We start from the raw sequence: 17,261 nt of genomic DNA on the forward strand, positions 1-17,261 counted from the left end.
TTGAATCCCTCAAGTTGGACCACCATTCTTGTGGCTTGACTAGTTGATTGCTCCCCGATACTCCACTATGGGTGAGCCACTCTTCGACACATCTTCACAAGTCCATTCTCGCCATAATGGACGGCAAGCTTCAAGGACGTGATCTCTTTGTGATGCTCCACTTGAACTTGCACACCGCAACCTAACCCCGCATAGAACTCTCAGGTAGACCATGGGTTAGTACACTAAGCGTAATGGACAATGCTTACAATACCATGGGATCACTTGATCCATTTCGGTACATCTTCTATGCTTTGCATGGGTATCAACTTGATTCACACTTTGACTTAGTCTTGATCAACCTTGTATCATGTCTTCTACATGACCAATCTTTGGATAATTCCTAGAATAGCACCTTGGTCAACTCATAAACTCCTTGAAACAAACACATGGACTTCAAGAAATGCCTATCGACAAATCTTCAAATATAACTGAAGGAAACCATAGTCAATAGAGAATGTCATCAATTGCCAAAATCAAACATGGGGGCACCATGCTCTTTTAGTTGTCGATTCAACCACACTTAGGAAATAATATTTTTGTAGCAAAGTGTTTAGTAGCACAGTAGTTTGATAATTTTTTATAGTAGCAGTAACAACAACAGTAGTAACAGGAAGCCTTAAAAAATAGTAGTAACATGTATAGTAACAAAAGCAATTTCTAGTGCTTGTAATAGCAACATCAGTAGTAACTTCGCAAAGACCAATATGAGAAAAGCATGGGCATTGGATCAGCGATGGATGTTTGAGTTGGATGACATTCATCATATAATAGTGACAACCTAGAGCGATACACAATAGCTCCAATTCATCAATTCAATGTAGGCATTTATTTCGTATATAGTCATACGTGCTTATAATAAGAACCTGCATGGCATCTTTTATCCTACCCTCCCGTGGTAGCATGGTCCATAAGGAAACTAAGGGATATTAAGGCCTTATTTTAATAGAGAACCAGAACAAAGCATTAACACATGGTGAATACATGAACTCCTTGAATTACAGTAATCCTCGGAGAGTAGCCCAACTATTATCACTTCAGGGTCTACGGATCAAAACAATTACAAATGCATATAACTAGGCCATAGGATCAAGAACTCAAATATATTCATGAAAACATATAGGGTTCAGATCTGAAATCATGGCGCGCTGGCCCTAGTGACAAGCATTAAGCATAGCAAAGTCATAGCAACATCAATCTCAGAACATAATGGATACTAGGGATCAAGCCCTAACAAATTGACTCGGTTATATGATAAATCTCATCCAACACCATCACCGTCGAGCAAGCCTACGAAAGAATTACTCACTCCCAATGGTGAGTGGTGTCTACTACACAACTTTTTCTTGTAGACTCATGTTGGGCCTCCAAGCGCAGAGTTTTGTAGGACAGTAGCAACTTTCCCTCAAGTGGATGACCTAAGGTTTATCAATCCGTGGGAGGCGTAGGATGAAGATGGTCTCTCTCAAACAACCCTGCAACCAAATAACAAAAAGTCTCTTGTGTGCCCAACACACCAAATACAATGGTAAATTGTATAGGTGCACTAGTTCGGCAAAGAGATGGTGATAAAAGTGTAGTAATGATAGTGGGTATTGATTTTTGTAATAAGAACAATAAAAATAGAAAGGTAGCAATTAATAAAATAGAGCAAAAACCATGATGCAATGCTTGAAAATGAGTCCTGGGGTCCGTACTTTCGCTAGTGCAATCTCTCAACAATGATAATCTAATTGGATCATATAACCATCCCTCAACTTGTGATGAAGTATCAATCCAAAGTTCTTATCTAGTGGAGAACATAAGAAGAAATTATTTGTAGGGTACGAAACTGCCTTAAAGTTATTCTTTCCGCTCGATCTATTCAAGAGTTCATACTAAAATAACGCAAAGTTATTCTTTCCGTTCGGTCTATCCAAGAGTTCGTACTAAAATAACACCATATGATACGCGTCAACCAACTCTAATGTCACCTAGATACTCCAATGTCACCACAATGTCCATGAGTTAATTATATGATACGCATCAAACAATTTCAGATTCATAATACTCGATCCAACACAGACAACCTCAAAGAGTGCCCCAGATTTCTACCGGAGAAACAAGGACGAAAACATGCATCAACCCCTATGCATAGATTACACCAATGTCACCTCGGGAATCCGCAAGTTGAGTGCCAAAACATATATCAGGTGAATCAATATAATACCCCATTGTCACCAAAGTATTCATACGCAAGACATATATCAAGTGCTCTTAAATCCATAAAAATATTCAATCTGATAAAATGAAATCTCAAAGGGAAAACTCAATTCATCACAACAACAACATAGAGAGGGAGAAACATCATATGATCCAAATATATTAACAAAGCTCGCGATACATCAAGATCATGCCATCAAGAACACGAGAGAGAGAGAGAGAGAGAGAGAGAGAGAGATTAAACACATAGCTACTGGTACAACCCCTCGGCCCCAAGGGTGGACTACTCCCTCCTCGTCATGGTGACCACCGGGATGATGAAGATGGCCACCGGTCATGATTTCCCCCTCCGACGGAGTGCCGGAACGGGGTCTAGATTGGTTTTTCGTGGCTACAGAGGATTGCGACGGTGGAACTTCTAATCTATCGACTCCTCTAGGGTTTTTGGAATATTTGGAAATTTATAGGGCGAAGAGGCGGTGTGGTAGGCCACCGAGGTGGGCACAACCCACCAGGGCGCGCCTGACCCCCAGGCGCGCCCAGGTGGGTTGTGCCCCCCTTGGGGCACCCCTCTGGTACTTCTTTGGCCCAAGTTGTGTCTTCTGGTCCATAAAAATTCTCCAAAAAGCTTCGCTGTGTTTGGACTCCGTTTGGTATTGATTTTTTGCTATGTAAAAAATAAGCAGAAAAAATAGCAATTGGCACTAGGCACTTTGTTAATAGGTTAGTCCCAGTTTCTATAAAAAAATATAGATACGTTGGAACTTATCAGTGACTATCATGGAATTGTTGATGGAGAAGGGTTGATGATGATGACAATGACGAATCCCTCTCTCCGGAGCCCCGAATGGACTCCAAATCAGCCCTCCCGATGAAGAATGGGAGGTGGCAGCGGCTCCATATCATAAAACGTGATACTTCCTTCTCTATGATTTTTCTCTCCGCAAGACGGTACTTATGGAGTTGGAGTTAGGGCTAACGGAGCCCTTTGGGACCCACGAGCTCACAGGGCACGCCCTTTGGGGCGCCTCCTGAACTCGTGGCTCTCTGATGTCCCCCTCCAGTAGTTCTCTTTGCTAGTATTTTTATAAATTCTAAAGATAATCTCCGTAAATATTCAGTCCAATCTAAGAACTTTTATTTCTGCACAAAAATAACACCATGGTTGTTCTGCCGAAAACATCATTAGTCCTGGTTAGTTTCATTCAAATCATGCAAATTAGAGTCCAAAACAAGAGCAAAAGTGTTCCGAAAAGTCGATACGTTTGGGACGTATCAATAAACATCTCATGCAATTCATAAAAGCATGATATGGTATAGCCCTGGGCGCCGGGACTCCACTGCGATCATCTTCAGCTGAAGCATCGTGACAGCCAATATTGCATTGTCATGGCAATCATGTCAAAAATGTTTCTGTGCAGAAATTTTAGAAAACGTTGCCATGGCGACCGTTTCAGAAAATGTTGTCGTGGCACCAAATTCAGAAATTCTATCGTGGCACCAAATTATAGCTACTTGTCCCGCGCCACGTACACCTTCTCCATGCCAGGGTCCTCCTTGTACATTTTGCCATCGTCACCTATAACATGTAGGCTATCTCTATGATATTTACATTAATGTGTCAATCTCGTGGCTCCACCCATCATGTCATGACACGCAGCCCACTTAACATTTCAACATATAACCATCTGATACATAAACTCATTATCATGACGAAGGTTATACCACATCATATGCATACCCTGCAAAACTTAGTTAGACATCCTCTAATCGGTTTTAGCAAAATTTTAGTTATGTGGTTAAACAGTTTTAACAAATAATTCTAACTACCTACGTCCACAACATAGGTGATGATTCTTGATGCTAGATTAAGTTTTGGGGTGTCTGAAACAAGAGACTTAATTAAAAATCTCTAGCCCCACACTAAACTTCGTCAAATATGCGTGACCCCTAGTAGATCATCCATCTTCAGGAGCCTCTTGTGTATGCGATGGTTCACTATTTTCGACTATGATGAAGCCCAAGGAACTATTCATAGATCACCGATAATCAGAGCCAATCGATTGTCAGAACCTTGTAAGAAAGCTACATCATACTGTCGATGAATTGAACCAAAGCAACACTCGAGGGAAGCATAGCAAGAACATCAACCTTCACATCCACATGTGATCTAGATCAAAACCCGCACCTACTCATATAACCACTCATGATGCCATAGTTGGGAAATTTAGTAGAAAAAAATGGTGCCTATGCACACCCAAGATTAATATGAAGATGCATAACGGGTTGTGGTCATGATATTTACCGTCACTGAGTTCTAGCGGAAGAAGAATGTTTCGGTGTAGATCGTATTTGGAGTCCGTCGAACCGTCGATGAACGATCCTGCAATCCGCTCAGGAACAGTCGCTCGAACCGAAGACCGAAACCTCTCTACTTGGTTGCAAGCGTGCAACCTTCATGATCCGGCAACGCTTCACCGTCGAGAGCTAATCGTTACTGGAGAATTAGAGGGAGGAGATTAGAACCACACTAGGCTTCTAATTATGAGGATTAGAGGAACTAGACCAAGCTCTATATAGTCAACTAGGACCAACTAGAACTAGTGCTAGATGAACTAGAGCAGGCTCGAAAACTTGTATATTCCATAGAGCAAAACCCCCTAGTATATAGAGGTTGGAGGGTAGGGAGAGGGTATCCACCAAGGAGGGGAAGTTGCTCCTTGGTGCGCTGATACGTCTCCAACGTATCTATAATATTCGATTAGTCCATGCTACTATATTATCTATTTTGGATGTTTTATATGCATTAATATGTTATTTTATATTAATTTTGGGACTAACTTATTAACCTTGTGCCCAATGTCAGTTGCTGTTGTTTTACCTTGTTTTTGGCTTTTACAGAAAATCAATATCAAACGGAGTCCAAACTGAATAAAATTTTACTTTGATTTTTCTTGGACCAGAAGAAACCTAGAAAGCTTCGGGAGGAGGTCAGAAGACCTACAAGGAGGCCACAATCCCTAGGGATGCGCCCCTTAGGCTTGTGGGACTCTCGGGGACCTTTCAACCCTAACTCCACCACTATAAATTCTCAAATATTCCCCTTACATTAGAGGGCACACAAAAAATACTTTTCCGTCGCCGCAAGCTTCTGTTCTCGTGAGTTCCCATCTTGGGGCCCTTTCCGGCACTCCGCCGGAGGGGGATTCGATCATGGAGGGCCTCTACACCAACCTTGCTGCCCTTCCGATGAAGTGTGAGTAGTTTACACAGACCTATGTGTCCATAGCTAGTAGCTAGATGGTTTCTTCTCTCTCTTTGTTCTTCAATACAATGTTCTCCTCGATGTTCTTAGAGATCTATTCAATGTAATCTTCTTTTGTGGTGTGTTTGCTAACATCCGATGAATTGTGGATTTATGATCAGATTATCTATGTATATTATTTGAGTCTTCTTTGAATTCTTTTATGCATGATTGAGATAGTTTAGTATTTCTCTGTGATCTATCGATTTGGTTTGGCCTACTAGATTGGTTTTTCTTGCAATGGGAGAGGTGCTTTGTAATGGGTTCAATCTTGCAATGTCCTCAGTGATGTCTACTACACAACCTTCTTCTTGTAGACGTCGTTGGGCCTCCAAGTGCAGAGGTTTGTAGGACAGTAGCAAATTTCCCTCAAGTGGATGACCTAAGGTTTATCAATCCGTGCAAGGCGTAGGATGAAGATGGTCTCTCTCAAGCAACCCTGCAACCAAATAACAAAGAGTCTCTTGTGTCCCCAACAAACCCAATACAATGGTAAATTGTATAGGTGCACTAGTTTGGCGAAGAGATGGTGATACAAGTGCAATATGGATGGTAGATATAGGTTTTTGTAATCTGAAAATATAAAAACAACAAGGTAACTAATGATAAAAATGAGCACAAACGGTATTGCAATGCTAGGAAACAAGGCCTAGGGTTCATACTTTCACTAGTGCAAGTTCTCTCAACAATAATAACATAACTGGATCATATAACTATCCCTCAACATGCAACAAAGAGTCACTCCGAAGTCACTAATAGCGGAGAACAAACGAAGAGATTATTGTAGGGTATGAAACCACCTCAAAGTTATCCTTTCTGATCAATCTATTCAAGAGTCTGTAGTAAAATAACACGAAGCCATTCTTTCCGTTCGATCTATCATAGAGATCATACTAGAATAACACCTTAAGGCACAAATCAACCAAAACCCTAATGTCACCTAGATACTCCAATGTCACCTCAAGTATCCGTGGGCATGATTATACGATATGCATCACACAATCTCAGATTCATCTATTCAACCAACACAAAGTACTTCAAAGAGTGCCCCAAAGTTTCTACCGGAGAGTCAAGACGAAAATGTGTGCCAACCCCTATGCATTAGTTCATTGAACCCGCAAGTTGATCACCAAAACATACATCAAGTAGATCACGTGAATATCCCATTGCCACCACAGATAAGCACGGCAAGACATACATCAAGTGTTCTCAAATCCTTAAAGACTCAATCCGACAAGACAACTTCAAGGGGAAACTCAATTAATTACAAGAGAGTAGAGGGGGAGAAACATCATAATATCCAACTATAATAGCAAAGCTCGCGATACATCAAGATCATATCATCTCAAGAACACGAGAGAGAGAGAGAGAGAGAGAGAGAGAGAGAGATCAAACACATAGCTACTGGTACATACGCTCAGCCCCGAGGGTGAACTACTCCCTCCTCGTCATGGAGAGTGCCGGGATGATGAAGATGGCCACCGGTGAGGGATCCCCCCTCCGGTAGGGTGCTGGAAAAGGGTCCCGAATGGTTTTTTGTGGCCGAAAAAGGAGTCGGTCAGGGGAGCCACGAGGGGCCCATGAGGGTGGGGGCGCGCCCAGGGGGGTAGGGCGCACCTCCCTGCCTCGTGGCTTCCTCGTTGCTTCCCTGACGTCTAGTCCAAGTCTCGTGGATTGCATCCGTTCCAAAAATAACTCTCCCGAAGGTTTCATTCCGTTTGGACTCCGTTTGATATTCCTTTTCTTTGAACCACTGAAATAGGCAAGAAAACGACGATTTGGGTTGGGCCTCCGGTTAATAGGTTAGTCCCAAAAATAATATAAAAGTGTATAACAAAGCCCATACACATCCAAAACAGGTAATATAATAGCATGGAACAATAAAAAGTTATAGATACGTTGGAGACGTATCAAGCATCCCCAAGCTTAATTCCTGCTCGTCCTCGAGTAGGTAAATGATAAAAACAGAAATTTTGGTGTGGAATGCTACCTAGCATATTTCTCAATGTAATTTTCTTTATTGTGGCATGAATGGTCAGATCCAAAAGATTCAAGATAAAAGTTTAATATTGACATAAAAATAGTAATACTTCAAGCATACTAACAAAGTAATCATGTCTTCTCAAAATAACATGGCTAAAGAAAGCTATCCCTACAAAATCATATAGTCTGGCTATGCTCTAGCTTCATCACACAAAATATTTAATCATGCACAACCCCGGTTTCAGCCAAGCAATTGTTTCATACTTTAGTATTCTCAAACTTTTTCAACTTTCACGCAATACATGAGCGTGAGCCATGGACATAGCACTATAGGTGGAATAGAATATGGTGGTTGTGGAGAAGACAAAAAGGGGGAAGATAGTCTCACATCAACTAGGCGTATCAACGGGCTATGGAGATGCCCACCAATAGATATCAATGTGAGTGAGGAGGGATTGCCATGCAACGGATGTACTAGAGCTATAAGTGTATGAAAGCTCATCAAAAGAAACTAAGTGGGTGTGCATCCAACTTGCTTGCTCACGAAGACCTAGGGCATTTTGAAGAAGCCCATCATTGGAATATACAAGCCAAGTTCTATAATGTAAAATTTCCACTAGTATATGAAAGTGACAACATAGGAGACTCTCTATCATGAAGATCATGGTGCTACTTGGAGCACAAGTGTGGTAAAAGGATAGAACATTGTCCCTTCTCTCTTTTTCTCTCATTTTTTGGGCCTTTCTCTTCTTATTTTTTTTATGGCCTTTCCTTTTTTTCATAAAGTCCGGAGTCTCATCCCGACTTGTGGGGGAATCATAGTCTCCATCATCCTTTCCTTCTTTTGGGACAATGCTCTAATAAGGAAGATCATCACACTTTTATTTACTTACAACTCAAGAATTACAACTCAATACTTACAACAAAATATGACTCTATGTGGATGCCTCCGGCGGTGTACCGAGATATGCAATGAATAAAGAGTGACATGTATGAAAGAATTATGAAGGTGGCTTTGCCACAAATACGATGCCAACTACATGATCATGCAAAAGCAATATGACAATGATGGAGCGTGTCATAATAAACGGAACGGTGGAAAGTTGCATGGAAATATATCTTGGAATGGCTATGGAAATGCCATAATAGGTAGGTATGGTGGCTGTTTTGAGGAAGTTATATGGTGGGTGTGTAGTACCGGCGAAAGTTGTGCGGCACAAGAGAGGCTAGCAATGGTGGAAGGGTAAGAGTGCGTATAATCCATGGACTCAACATTAATCATAAAGAACTCATATACTTATTGCAAAAATCTACAAGTTATCAAAACAAAGTACTACATGCATGCTCCTAGGGGAAGGGTTGGTAGGAGTTAACCATCGCGTGATCCTAACCTCCACACATAAGGAAGATAATCAATAAATAAATCATGCTCCAACTTCATCACATAACGGTTCACCATGCGTGCATGCTACGGGAATCACAAACTTTAACACAAGTATTCCTCAAATTCACAACTACCCAACTAGCATGACTCTAATATTACCATCCTCATATCTCAAAACAATCATCGAGCATCAAACTTCTCATAGTATTTAATGCACTTTCTATGATAGTTTTTATTATACCCAACTTGGATGCCCATCATATTAGGACCAACTTTATAACCATAGAAAATACCATGCTGTTCTAAAAGACTCTCAAAATAATATAAGTGAAGCATGTGATATCAATAATTTCTACAAAATAAAGCCACCGCCGTGCTCTAAAAAGATATAAGTGAAGCACTAGAGCAAAATTGTCTAGCTCAAAAGATATAAGTGAAGCACATAGAGTATTCTAATAAATTCCAAATCATGTGTGTGTCTCCCAAAAGGTGCGTACGGCAAGGATGATTGTGGTAAACTAAAAAGTAAAGACTCATATCATACAAGACGCTCCAAAAAAAACACATATCATGTGGCGAATAAAAATATAGCTCCAAGTAAAGTTACGATAGACGAAGACGAAAGAGGGGATGCCATCCGGGGCATCCCCAAGCTTAGGCTCTTGGTTGTCCTTGAATATTACCTTGGGGGGACTTAGGCATCCCCAAGCTTAGGCTCTAGCCACTCCTTATTCCATAGTCCATCGAATCTTTACCCAAAACTTGAAAACTTCACAACACAAAACTCAACAGAAAACTCGTAAGCTCCGTTAGTATAAGAAAATAAAACCACCACTTAGGCAATGTTGTGAACTCATTCTAAATTCATATTGGTGTAATATCTACTGTATTCCCACTTCTCCATGGTTCATACCCTCTGATACTACTCATAGATTCATCAAAATAAGCAAACAACACATAGAAAACAGAATCTGTCAAAAACAGAACAGTTTGTAGTAATCTGTAACTCTCGAATACTTATGTAACTCCAAAAATCCTACCAAATTAGGGAAACCTTAGCAATTTGTGTAAAAATCCAGCTAAAAAAGAATCAGATCAAAATCACGTTTCTGTGAATTATAAAAACTAATTTACTTGGTGCAAAAGTTTCTGATTTTCAGCAGGATCAACACAACTATCATCGTAAGCTATCCTAAAGGTCTTACTTGGCACTTTATTGAAACAAAAGCTTTAAAACATGATTACTACAGTAGCATAATCATGTGAACACACAAAAACAGTAAAGGTAAATATTGGGTTGTCTCCCAACAAGCGCTTTTCTTTAATGCCTTTTTAGCTATGCATGATGATGACAATGATGCTCACATAAAAGATAACAATTGAAACATAACGGGAGCATCATGAAGCATATGACTATCACATTTAAGTCTAACCCACTTCTTATGCATAGGGATTTTGTGAGCGAACAACTTATGGGAACAATAATCAACTAGCATAGGAAGGCTAAACAAGCATAGCTTCAAGATTTTCAACACATAGAGAGAAAACTTGATATTATTGCATTTCCTACAAGCATATATTCCTCCCTCATAATAATTTTCAGTAGAATCATGAGTGAATTCAACAATATAACCAGCACATAAAGCATTCTTTTCATGATCTACTTGCATAGAAATTTTACTACTCTCCATATAAGCAAGTTTATTCTTTATGGCATACGTATCATCACAATAATCATCATAAATAGGAGGCATGCTTTCATCATAATAAATTTGCTCATCAAAACTTGCGGGACAAAAAATATCATCTTCATCAAACATAGCTTTGAAGGAAATATGCCCTAGAGGCAATAATAAAGTTATTATTTATTTCCTTATTTCATGATAAAAGTTTATTATTCATGCTAGAATTGTATTAACCGGAAACATAATACATGTGTGAATACATAGACAAACTTAAAGTCACTAGTATGTCTCTACTTGACTAGCTCATTAATCAAAGATGGTTATGTTTCCTAACCATAGACATGAGTTGTCATTTGATTAACGGGATCACATCATTAGTAGAATGATGTGATTGATATGACCCATTCCGTTAGCTTAGCACTTGATCGTTTAGTATGTTGCTATTGCTTTCTTCATGACTTATACATGTTCCTACAACTATGAGATTATGCAACTCCCGTTTACCGGAGGAACACTTTGTGTGCTACCAAACGTCACAACGTAACTGGGTGATTATAAAGGAGCTCTACAGGTGTCTCCAAAGTTACATGTTGAGTTGGCGTATTTCGAGATTAGGTTTTGTCACTCCGATTGTCGGAGAGGTATCTCTGGGCCCTCTCGGTAATGCACATCACTATAAGCCTTGCAAGCAATGTAGCTAATGAGTTAGTTACGGAATGATGCATTACATAACGAGTAAAGAGACTTGCCGGTAACGAGATTAAACTAGGTATTGAGATACCGACGATCGAATCTTGGGCAAGTAACATACCGATGACAAAGGGAACAACGTATGTTGTTATGCGGTTTGACCGATAAAGATCATCATAGAATATGTAGGAGCCAATATGAGCATCCAGGTTCCGCTATTGGTTATTGACCAGAAATGTGTCTCGGTCATGTCTACATAGTTCTCGAACCCGTAGGGTCCGCACGCTTAAGGTTTTGATGATAGTTATATTATGAGTTTATGAGTTTTGATGTACCGAAGGAGTTTGGAGTCCCGAATGAGATCGGGGACATGACGAGGAGTCTCGAAATGGTCGAGACGTAAATATCGATATATTGGACGACTATATTCGGACTTCAGAAAGGTTCCGAGTGATTCGGGTATTTTTCGGAGTACCGGAGAGTTACGGGAATTCGCTGGGGAGTATATGGGCCTTATTGGGCCATACGGGAATAGAGGAGAGAGGCCAAAAGGAAGGAGGCCTGCGCCCCCCCCCCCTCTGGTCCGAATTGGACAAGGGGTTCAGCCCCCTTTTCCTTCTCCCTCTCCCCCTCTTTCCTTCTCTCCTACTCCAACAAGGAAAGGAGGAATCCTACTCCCGGTGGGAGTAGGACTCCCCCCTTGGCGCACCCTCCTCCTTGGTCGGCCGCCTCCCCCCTTGCTCCTTTATATACGGGGGCAGGGGGCACCCCATAGACACAACAATTGATCTCTTGATCTCTTAGCCGTGTGCGGTGTCCCCCTCCACCATAGTCCTCCTCGATAATATTGTAGCGGTGCTTAGGCGAAGCCCTGCGACGGTAGAACATCAAGATCGTCACCACGCTGTCATGCTGACGGAACTCTTCCCTGACATTCTGATGGATCGGAGTACGGGGATCGTCATTGAGCTGAACGTGTGCTAGAACTCGGAGGTGTCGTAGTTTCGGTGCTTGATCGGTCGGGCCGTGAAGACGTACGACTACATCAACCGCGTTGTTCTAACGCTTCCGCTTTCGGTCTACGAGTGTACGTGGACTACACTCTTCCCTCTCGTTGCTATGCATCACCATGATCTTGCGTGTGCGTAGTAAAATTTTGAAATTACTACGTTCCCCAACAAGCTTCCCCAAGCTTGTGGCTTTGCATATCATTAACATCATGGATATTCAAGGAATTCATACTAACAACATTGCAATCATGCTCATCATACAAAGATCTAGTACCAAACATTTTAATGCATTCTTCTTCTAGCAATTGAGCACAATTTTTCTTTCCATCATTCTCACGAAAGATATTAAAAATATGAAGCGTATGAGGCAAACTCAATTCCATTTTTTTGTAGTTTTCTTTTATAAACTAAACTAGTGATAAAACAAGAAACTAAAAGATTCGATTGTAAGATCTAAAGATATACCTTCAAGCACTCACCTCCGCGGCAACAGCGCCCATAAAGAGCTTGATGTCTACTACACAACCCTCTTCTTGTAGACGTTGTTGGGCCTCCAAGTGCAAAGGTTTGAAGGACAATAGCAAATTTCCCTCAAGTGGATGACCTAAGGTTTATCAATCCATGGGAGGCGTAGGATGAAGATGGTCTCTCTCGAGCCCTGCAATCACATAACAAAGAGTCTCTTGTGTCCCCAACACACCCAATACAATGGTAAATTGTATAAGTGCACTAGTTCGGCGAAGAGATGGTGATACAAGTGCAATATGGATGGTAGATATAGGTTTTTGTAATTTGAAAATATAAAAACAGCAAGGTAACTAATGATAAAAGTGAGCACAAACGTATTGCAATGCTAGGAAACAAGGCCTAGGGTTCATACTTTCACTAGTGCAAGTTCTCTCAACAATAATAACATAAATGGATCATATAACTATCCCTCAACATGCAACAAAGAGTCACTCCAAAGTCACTAAGCGGAGAACAAACGAATAGATTATTGTAGGGTACGAAACCACCTCAAAGTTATCCTTTCTGATTGATCTATTCAAGAGTCCGTAGTAAAATAACACGAAGCCATTCTTTCCGTTCGATCTATCATAGAGTTCATACTAGAATAACACCTTAAGACACAAATCAACCAAAACCCTAATGTCACCTAGATACTCCAATGTCACCTCAAGTATCCGTGGGCATGATTATACGATATGCATAACACAATCTCAGATTCATCTATTCAACCAACACAAAGTACTTCAAAGAGTGCCCCAAAGTTTCTACCGGAGAGTTAAGACGAAAACGTGTGCCAACCCCTATGCATAAGTTCATTGAACCCGCAAGTTGATCACCAAAACATACATCAAGTAGATCATGTGAATATCCCATTGTCACCACAAATAAGCACGACAAGACATACATCAAGTGTTCTAAAATCCTTAAAGGCTCAATCCGACAAGACAACTTCAAGGGGAAAACTCAATTCATTACAAGAGAGTAGTGGGGGAGAAACATCATAAGATCCAACTATAATAGCGAAGCTCGCGATACATCAAGATCGTATCACCTCAAGAACACAAGAGAGAGAGATCAAACACATAGCTACTGGTACATACCCTCGGCCTCGAGGGTGAACTACTCCCTCCTCGTCATGGAGAGCGTCGGGATGATGAAGATGGCCACCGGTAAGGGATCCCCCCTCCGGCAGGGTGCCGGAAAATGGTCCCGATTGGTTTTTGGTGGCTACAGAGGCTTGCGGCGGCGGAACTCCCGATCTATTGTGCTCCCCGATGTTTTTAGGGTATATGGATACACACACACACACACACACACACACACACACACACACACACACACACACACACGGTCTATTCTGCTAATATTAGCAGAATAACTATTCTGCACATCACTTCGCACTGCATGCCGAACGCAAGTGCACGTCATTTCTTCAAACCAAGTGTGCTGCAGTACTCACATGAGTGAACTTCTCGTCGAAAAACACTGCACGCGTTATTTTTCGGTACTTTTTTCGCTCTAACTTTTTAACGGTTTATCGCAATGAGGCGTGTAATATACCGTTGAAAAGCTATGGATTAGGCGCAACTTCGACATGTTGAACACTTTTCGAGATTCCACACGGTTTAAGAGCAGTTTTGAAAATGGTGCGGCCCATGACGAGTGGCAGCGAACGTTTTTTCGCGATTTCTTCTAAACCGCTCATCGGAATGAAGCAAACGATACGCCGTTGGATAGATATCATCGAGGCGCATGTTTTTATATATAAATTGTTTTCTAATTCCTTACGGTTTAAGAGCAGTTTCAAATTTACTAAATCGTGGAATTCTATTTTTTGAAATTTTTCAAATTTTTGGTACTGTTTTCGCTCCAGTTTTTGAACCGTTTGTCGAAACGAGGCGTGTGATACACCGTTGGAAAGCTACAAACGAGGCGCAACTTTCATATGTTGAAATATTTTTGAAATTCCATACGGTTTTAAGTTAATTTTGAAAATCGTGCGGCGGACGACGAGTGGCGGCGGCTGTTTTTGGCGAAATTTTTGCAAACCGCTGGTCGGAATGATTCAAACGCTATGCCGTTGGAAAGATATCGACGATACACAACTCTTTCATATAGAACACTCTCTCTAATTCTTTACGATTTAAGAGGAATTTTGAATTTACCGAAATGTGGACACTCTGTTTTTCGCGACACCCAAATCGACTGGGTACTTCATCCGACTGAAAACTGCACTGCAACGGAAGAAAAACCGCACTGCATCACATGGGTAAGAGAACTGCATGGTTTCTTTTCTGTGGGACGTAAATTTTTAAAGACGAGGAAGAAAACCGCACTGCTTTTAGACTGAAAACCGCACTGCATCGAACAGTCAAGCAAACTTCATGATTTGTTTTGCCGGGCGTAAATTTTTCTCAAAAGAAAAAGCGAAGTGCGCTTCACATCAAGCATAAGTGAACCTCAAACACCATAAGAATTGAACCACATTACTTTTGTTGTCATGTTTCTATCTTTTTTTATTCTTTGGATCACATGAGTTACTGCTGACAGTGTTTTTCATTAACATGTTTTTGGGACTGTAGTGACGAGCCAAGTGCACTGCATTCTTCTATTTTGTCCATTTTTTCTTCTTTGTGTTAACTTGTCCGGACTCTAGAGTAGAGGCTAGTGCACAACATTACTTTCTTTTTCTAACTTTTTTTCTTTCCTCAAAATGAACCGCTTGAAAAAGATGAAATGAACCTCTAGACACAACCAATAGTACTTCGAAAAGAAGTACATCCAGCAACCACACATCGCATGGCACAACAAATTCAAAAAAAATGCAACCCCCACCGAAATTACATGCCAAGCTGCACTCACACATTTGCCGAACTGCATGAGACATACATTCATCTGAGTACTGCATGGTCAACGCCTTTACACATCAAACCACACGATGCACAACTTGCAGTAAAAAAAACATGCACAAACTGTACGCCACCACAACCGAGCTGCACGGGGCGATATACCAAACCGCACGCCTGTGCAAACCGAGCTGCACGGGATGAGTTGTTGAACCACTGTCGAGTAATGCATTTGAATGTGAACCTCATCAAGCTCCCATCTAAACTCTGGGCACGGTCAGAGCGGACCACATCGAGTGCACTACAGGAGTAAGTGCAAAATTATATGGAAATATGCACAAGTAAACTGCACAAGTAGACTGATTTCCTTTTAAAAAAATAACTGGAAAAAACTTGCAAATTTAACCGGAAGAACAACGCATAGCAAACTCCAGTGGAAGAGAGAGGGACGAGTGCACTGCCACGACCGTCGCTGGTGGAAGGAGAGACGGCCCTTGGGGCGGTATATCTCGCGTGCATCGCGGTGAAGGGATGGCGGGGCGGCGCCGTCCAGTTTCGGGGATGGGGAGGAGGCTTTGGAGGCCGGGGGTGGCAACCGAGCTGCACGGGCCTGCCAACTGAACACATATGGTAGCACTGGAAGAACATGTCAAAGCACTGCCGGCAGGGCAGGAGGAGCTTGAATACGAGATGTAGAAAGAGCAAGAGGAGCCCAAAGGCAACACGGGTGTGCAAGCCGTCGTTGGTGGTACTGCAAACCGTCGTTGGCCGCACTGCACGGCGCCGTTGGATGTACTACAGGTGCAGGCAGCGACTGCTCTAGGCCAACACGGCTCTACTCGCGCACGGGAGGTTTAACGCCGGATCCTAACGATGCAGCGACGCCGGAAGTCGCTGGCGGAGCTTGGATGGGGATGGGAAGAGGCGTGTGCGTGGTGCTGGCCCTTCCCTCCCTGCTCGCCGATGTGGGTGGGATGAGAGGTTGGGCCGGCTATGTTTGCCCGCCGGCGCGCGGATCCCGCTCGTGAAGGTCGATGGCAGAGGTCAGAGTGCATCCATCGGGCTGCCGCGCTGGTGGACTGCAAGCACGCACCTGCTACACTGCAGCCGCGCATGCCACAAACTGCAGAAGCTTCGCGCCGCCACCGGAAGGGCCCGTTTAGTTGCCGGGGGTTGACCGCCGTTGAAGGAGAAGGTTGGGGAAAGGAGCGGAGCCTGGGATCCGGCGGATCCGCGTACGTGGCGCAGTGGTTGGCGGGCTGGGGCGCCGATGCGCCGGATCCGAAGGCAGCTGGCAGCGGTGGTTGAAGGTGGCGGCGCTGGTTGCCATGTAGGCAGCCATGGCGGTTGACCAGAGGGAGGAAGCCAGTTGAGCTGGGACGTGGTGGATCTAGGACATGGCGCAATCCGTGGTGGGTCATGGCAGGTCGGCGGCGCATCGGAGGCGGCTGTGGTGGGTCATGGCAGGTCGGCGACGCATCGGCGGCTGCCGTGGTTGCCGGCGGAGTTGGGGGAAGGTTGGGGTGCGGGGGCAGACGAAGGAGGAGTGGGGCGCCAGGGGGGCCGAGCCCGATCCGGATCCTGCGGCGTGCCGGAGCTCCATGCTCG

This window comes from Triticum aestivum, chromosome 4B (assembly GCF_018294505.1).
Source record: "Triticum aestivum cultivar Chinese Spring chromosome 4B, IWGSC CS RefSeq v2.1, whole genome shotgun sequence".
In the NCBI taxonomy this organism is placed as follows: Eukaryota; Viridiplantae; Streptophyta; class Magnoliopsida; order Poales; family Poaceae; genus Triticum; species Triticum aestivum.